Raw genomic sequence first — 7500 nt, forward strand, 5'->3', positions numbered from 1 at the left:
ACACACACACACACACACATAAACAGAAGGAATGTATCTCTCACTCTTTATAAGTTCCGCTCGGGATGTAACTTTTCACGTTAGCTTTTTAATCACTTTGACTGCTTCTCATTAACGGCGCGGTAGAACGGTTATTGTGCCACGGGGAAGATAAATCGTTACTCTAAGGTAAATTCATCAACTTCTACCTTTGCTTTAGCTTTATAAGAAAAAAAAAGAAATACTAATAAAAAGAGGTGTGTACATTCTACTACCACTACTAAGACTGTTGCTATTGCTTTTACTAATTCCATCATCAGTACTATAAATAATAATGGGGGAGTTTAGTAAGAACGTAAGATAAGGAAGTTGTATGAAACCAATAAACTTACATGTAATAGTATTGATAGTAGCACTGCCGTCACCACTACTACTGTCATTGCCCCCATTGCTAATTGATATCACCGCTACCATTACTACTGTTACTTTCCCGCTGCATCTACTACTACTACTACTACTGTTACAACTACTACTACTACTACTACTACTACTACTACTACTACTACTACTACTACTACTACTACTACTACTACTACTACTACTGTTACTACTACTTCTACTAACACTACTACTATTGTTACTTCTACTTCTGTTATTTCTACTACTACTACTACTATTACTTCAAACACCACCACCATCACCACCATCACCACGACTACCACGCCCACTAACAATAAAGTACTAAAACGAAGACAAAATAAGAGCAATTTATATACACATGAGCCACACTTTGTCTTGTTTATCATCAGGGTCTATTTTTTTGTAACCCTGAAAGTGCGACAAGAAAAAAAAGATAAAAAAAAAATATTCGTGTTGTGTTTTACCTTGAGGGAGAAGGGGAAAAAAAATACAGTTGAATGGTGACCCTCTCCCCCACCGAATAAAAAAAAAAAATGTTAAAACTGTGTGGAGAATGGAGCTCTCGTTGAGGAAATACATACAGTGAGGAGATAGTTTGTGAAATAGAACACGTGTCATACAGTTTCACTCTTCGAATAGAAACAATGAAACACACACACACACACACACACACACACACACACACACACACACACACATGATACCACAAAAGAAATAGGGACAAATTACTGTTACTCGAATTCAAGTTAATTGGAATAGTTTTGTTGAGCTGTAAGTGTCATTGTGGAAACATGAATCAAACGAAGAGACAATGTTGAATTAATTAAGGCTCTCCATCAAATAATAACAGTAATAATCTTGAAAAAAAAATAGAGTTTACGTTATCTTTCAGTTAACACTCTTAACTCTTTAAAATAGAAAAACAGTCAGTCTTCATAAGAGTAACACCTTTAATGAAATGCATACAGAAAATTACTGCAGTCTTGCTCTTTAAATAACAAAGGAAACTCCTGCAATGATGCCCTGAAAAAAATGTGTGCGTGTTTTGTTAGTATTTGCTGCAGTTATGTTTTGTATGAACACACACACAAGTTTGCAGAACGTTGCTAGGCGCGTGTGAAGAACTGAATGTGGTGAGGTGAATAATTAAAGAGAGAGAGAGAGAGAGAGAGAGAGAGAGAGAGAGAGAGAGAGAGAGAGAGAGAGAGAGAGAGAGAGAGAGAGAGAGAGAGAGAGAGATATCAAGCTAAAAATAGAGTAAATAGACAAACTAAGAGACAGACAGATAGACATGCTAACAAACACACACACACACACACACACACACACACACACACACACACACACACACACACACACACACACACACACACACACACACACACACACACACACACACACACACACACACACACACACACACACAAGTAGAAAAACGTAGACGTCAATAGAATCATTAAAACACACAGAGAAACAAACACACGGACTAACATAGACAGACAGACAGACAGGCAGACAGACAGACAGATAGAGAGGTAGACAGGCACCAATAAGAACAAACACCAACATTGTGCATAAGTTTAAGTCTCATAACGTTCGTTAATTAAAGAAAGAAACCTTTAGGCCTGTCCTCCTTAACTAACGCTTTCCCCTCCGCCACCACCACCATCTTTACCACCACCACCACCATCACCACCACTACTAGCACCACCACCATCCCGGAGAAAAACTAATAGACTTTTCTGAATATTAAAAATCTAATAGAGAGGAAACCATATTTCTTTGATACCGTAGGCACAAAAAATAGGCCTCACTCTTATATTTTTGTATGTTGGTGTGGGGAGCTTTTGAATATTGTGACAGGAAAAATTATTGTGTTTCCAAATGTGGTGTATGATGAATTTTGTTATTGTTGTTGTTGTTGTTGTTGTTGTTGTTGCTGTGTGGTGGTGTGGAGAGCCTTTGAATATTGTAATAGGAAAAGTTATTAGTGTGTTTCTAAATATGGTGTATGATGAATTTTGTTGTTGTTGTTGTTGTTGTTGTTGTTGTTGTTGTTGTCCTTGGTGTGTGTGTGTGTGTGTGTGTTTCGAAATACCGTTTCTATCTCAAGGAATTATGTTTTTCTTTCCCAATTTTCTTGTCCTATTTTTGTATATCGTGGTAATGTCTTTTGTGAACTTTGCTAGTTTTAATATTTTACTCTTTCCTTTCCTTTCTTTCTGTGTCTCATTTCCCACAGTAGTCACTCAAAAGATCTTTATATTCATTTCTCTATTACATGAAATTACGTATTCTCATTACGATGTTTCTTATACTTATGGGTGTGCCTGTGTTCATTGTTCTTCCCCTTCAATATTGGGACGCATTTTTACCTTGAGTTTTGGGTGTGACTAGAAGATCTCATTTACATCAGAAAGACTCTATAGAGATCACAAGATTAATGGCCAGAGTCTTCATTGTCTTAATCCTCACGAAAGTCTCTGAAGCTGTATAAATACGCCAAATAAATAGTAAGGAAGAATAATTAAGTCTCATTTGACACTCAGCTGCTCAATAAGTCTACTCTCTTTGCCTTGTATTGTAGTCACTTCACTGTCAATTGCCTTGTTACCTGCAAATTTTGACACAGTAAAGAAGAAGGAAACGAAAAGAAGGTAATAAGGAAACAAAGAAGCAAAATATACGAGAAAAAGAAAAGAGGAAGAAGAAGAAGTAAAAGAAAAAGAAGAGGAGATAGAAGAGGAGGAGGATGAAGAGTAGAAGGAGGAGGAGGAAGAGGAAAATGAGGAGGGAGGAGATCATTATTAAGGGATTACGTCTGTGAGATGAAGAAGGATTAGGATTAGGATTAAGATTAGGAAGAAGAAGAAGAAGAAGAAGAAGAAGAAGAAGAAGAAGAAGAAGAAGAAGAAGAAGAAGAAGGAGGAAGAAGATGAAAAGGACGAGAGGAGGAAAATGAAGAAGAAAAAAAAAGAAGAGAAGAAAAAGGAGATGGATTTTATAGGATTACCTTGGAGAGAGAGGAGTCTGAAGAGGAAGAGGAAGAGGAGGAGGAGGAGTAGGTGGAGGAGGAGAAGAAGAAGAAGAAGGAAGAAGAAGGAAGAAGAAGAAGGAATGGAACAGATTTGCTTTATTTGTCAGCAGCAGCACGTAACATTCCAGCTCCAGTAGTGATGGTGGTGGAGGTGAAGGAGGACTTTGAACCATAGCTGTGTCAATTCCTATCTCTCTCTCTCTCTCTCTCTCTCTCTCTCTCTCTCTCTCTCTCTCTCTCTCTCTCTCTCTGTGTGTGTGTGTGTGTGTGTGTGTGTGTGTGTGTGTGTGTGTGTGTGTGTGTGTGTGTGTGTGTGTGTGTGTGTGTGTGTGTGTGTGTGTGTGTGTGTGTGTGTGTGTCGTTCAGTTCTATTACTCTCAACATGAGTGTTTTATTGAGCTTTTTGTTCTTCCTTTTATCGCGTATTAAGTTCACATACATATTTTTAAGTGGAATTCTCTGTTTTGTTTTTCCTTTATATTGAATTACACACACACACACACACACACACCAGCGGATATTCGAAACTGTCGTAAAAATTAATCACCTCTTGCCTTGCTTCTTTGTTTCTCCCGCTGCACGTGTTTCTGAAGCGATTCCTAGTACTTCCCCACTTCTCCAAATAGTATATTGAATTCCCATACGGAGACCACTGATACTTCGAGAAATAATACACACACCACCTGCTTCTATGGCTCTTCTATCACGCACGTTTCCCAGGCGGTTTTGTCCCTCTAATCGTGTACTGTACTCTCATGTATGGCCCTGGCTTGAGTTGGATGGAGGGAACATAGCTTTTAGTACCTTTAAGTGTCCAGTGGGCCTCGCGTGCTGGAGACACAACCACCACACTTAGGCCAGACCAATCTTGAGTGATCAGTGAAGGGGAAGAAAAAATTTAGATACTCATGTTGACAAAAGGAAAAGGGGCATGATCACAAAAGAGAGAGAGAGAGAGAGAGAGAGAGAGAGTGTGTGTGTGTGTGTGTGTGTGTGTGTGTGTGTGTGTGTGTGTGTGCGCGTTTGTGTGCTTATTCTGTCCTTAGGTAATCAATTCTTCTGACAAGGTAAATATTTTGACATGTATTCTCTGTAATGAGTAAAGTTTGCAAGCCAGGTATACAGTACGCTGCCTTGGCCCCTGATTCCTTTCACCTTACCTGTGTAGTGGGTGATTAAGCGGACAGAACACACCTCTACTCACCTGCACACCTTTACTCACCTGTGCTGATGGATGGATGGTGACTTGGGTGGATGGTGTGTGATTTTGTCAGGTGAGGTGAGGATAAATGAGTAGTGATAATGGTGGTAATAGATCGATGGTGATGATGGTGATGACTTATGTGTGGTGTATGATGATGGTGTGATGATGGTGATTTTATGGTGATAGATAGATGGTGAGGTGTTGGTGATGAGTACGAGTTGTAGTATGTGGGTGAATGGTGGTGGTGGTGCTAACTATGGTGGTGATTTATGGTGATGGTGGTGATTGTGGTGGTGATACATGGATGAATGCGTGGTGTTAACGAATGGATGGTTTGTGTGATGGTGGTATTGGTGGTGGTGGTGGTGGTGGGGTGGTGGTGATGGTGATGGTGGTGGTGTGTCAGTCCCTCCCTATGAAGCAACATAGAAGAAAGTGAGAGGCAGAATAACCGCGAGGAAATAATAAGAATGGTTAATTGTAAAAAAGTTTGAAAGAAAAGAAGAAAAAAATATTATTATTATTATTATTATTATTATTATTATTATTATTATTATTACTATTGTTGTTGTTGTTGTTATCATCATCATCATCATCATCACAATAGAAAACCACTTACAAGAGCCATAATGAAAAAGTAAAAGGAAAAAAAAATAAAATAGGATAGGGAAACAAAAGACGTACCACAACCAAAGCTTTCTATTGGCCAGTGTCGTGTCATCATTCGCAGCAAGAAAAAAAAAACAATAACTCAAAATAACTCCTCTTCCTTTCCTCTTTTTTCTTTTATTTGTCATGTCCTTTCTCAACTCCCTCACAGTTTTTTTTCTTAACCTAACCTAACCTAAATCCTTTTCCTTTCGTCTTCTTCTTTTGTTCGTCATATCTTTTCTCAACTCCCTCACTGTTGCACTAACCTAATGTTATTAAATCCTCTTCCTTTCGTCTTTCTTCTTTTGTTCATCATATCCTTTCCTCACAGGTTTTTTTTCCTAATTTGCACTCGTTTATAGCGCGAATCAGTTAGGGCGCATTCTTAAGCTATACTGAGGAGACACGCAATAAATCGAAAGAACATGATACAGTAGAAAAGGTGGGTGCCTTGAGACGAAGGAATGCATTTGTGGTGTTAGTAGGCGTGGTGGTGATAGTGGTGGTAATGGAGAAAGTGTTATTGTGGTGAAATGTGTGGAGATAGAGGATGTGTTATGCAGTGGTGTTGGTGTTGATGGCCATGAAGTAATAGTGATGAAGACGGTGGTTATAGTGATGGAGGTATCATTGTGGTGACTGTGATGGTCATATTGAGGATGGCTGCGTGTGATGGGGGAGCTTGTGTGTGTGTGTGTGTGTGTGTGTGTGTGTGTGTGTGTGTGTGTGTGTGTGTGTGTGTGTGTGTGTGTGTGGTAGTAGTAGTAGTAGTAGTAGTAGTAGTAGTAGTAGTAGTTGTTGTTGTTGTTGTTGTTTTAGCAGCAGTAATTATAGGGTAAAAGTCACGCGCTGCTTTCTCAGAAACTTTTATTTCTGTTTGGTAGTCAATGAAATTGGTAACGTTCTAAAACACACACACACACACACACACACACACACACACACACACACACACACACACACACACACACACACACACACACACACACACACACTCTCTCTCTCTCTCTCTCTCTCTCTCTCTCTCTCTCTCTCTCTCTCTCTCTCTCTCTCTCTCTCTCTCTCTCTCTCTCTCTCTCTCTCTCTCTCTCTCTCTCTCTCTCTCTCTCTCTCTCTCTCTCTCTGCCAATAGAGTGACACCAGCGAGGAAGGCGCCTCGCTAGATTGCCTCATTACAGCGGGCCGTCACCATCACCACCACTAATTGCCCCGTGAAATGCGCTTCTTTCTCTTAATTACTCCCTCTTGCAGCGGATCAACCACAATTATGTATTTGTTGTGGAAAAACAGATATTTGATGTTCCCTTTATTCTTATCTAAATATTTTCTTTTTTATTGTTTTTGGGTTTTGTTTTTAAGCTTCTTCATTGAGATGGTGAATTCTTGGAGGATAATTTCGAGGGACACCATTGACTGTTAAAGAAATGACTGACTAGCTCAAGATGTGTAATTCTCTTTGTTGTGTTAGTCTTTCTCTTATTAAAAGTTAGAGCACGGGGTAAATAAAGTAAAATAGATTAATGAATAAACTATAGTAATGATAATAATGGTAATAATAATGCTACAGTTGTTAATGGGACTGTTGTAAAATAATAAGAATCTAAAAACCTTATTGCTAATTATTGAAAAATCTTCCAGAGCTATCCAACTAAAAATCACAAGTGACATATTACCACAAACAGAGAAAGCGTTGACATTACTCTCTTTAAAGGACAAAACAAGCGATGAGAAGAGGAAAAATGAGTACTGGAGCGAAGACTGAGAGGCAAGACAGGAGTGGGTCGGCATGGTAATTGCATATTGTCTGTGGTAGTTGGTGGAGGAAGACACAGAGTTGCCATAAGTAATGTTGTCATGAAGACCACTGAATTTCATGTCCATAGATCAAGCAAGTCAATATGTGAACTGATGAGCTGCTTTCCATTCAGAGCCTCGTAGTTATCAAGAATTAGTGATGGGACAGAACAGAACACACAGGTACAAAGATAACTACAAGAAGCCGGCAGATCAATACGTGGCAGTACCAGTATAAAACATTACTATTTGTGTCACTTTATCATTATTATCCATGAAGCGATCTAGGTAATAGTTTTTAAGTCCTATTGATTCTGCGCTGTCAAACCGATGGCTGAATCTACTGCAGTCATTTATAGTTTATTTCACATCCATGTTTTCATATATTTTTTTCTTTAACTTAATCAAACTTGTA

This window comes from Portunus trituberculatus, chromosome 43 (assembly GCF_017591435.1).
Source record: "Portunus trituberculatus isolate SZX2019 chromosome 43, ASM1759143v1, whole genome shotgun sequence".
Classification (NCBI taxonomy): domain Eukaryota; kingdom Metazoa; phylum Arthropoda; class Malacostraca; order Decapoda; family Portunidae; genus Portunus; species Portunus trituberculatus.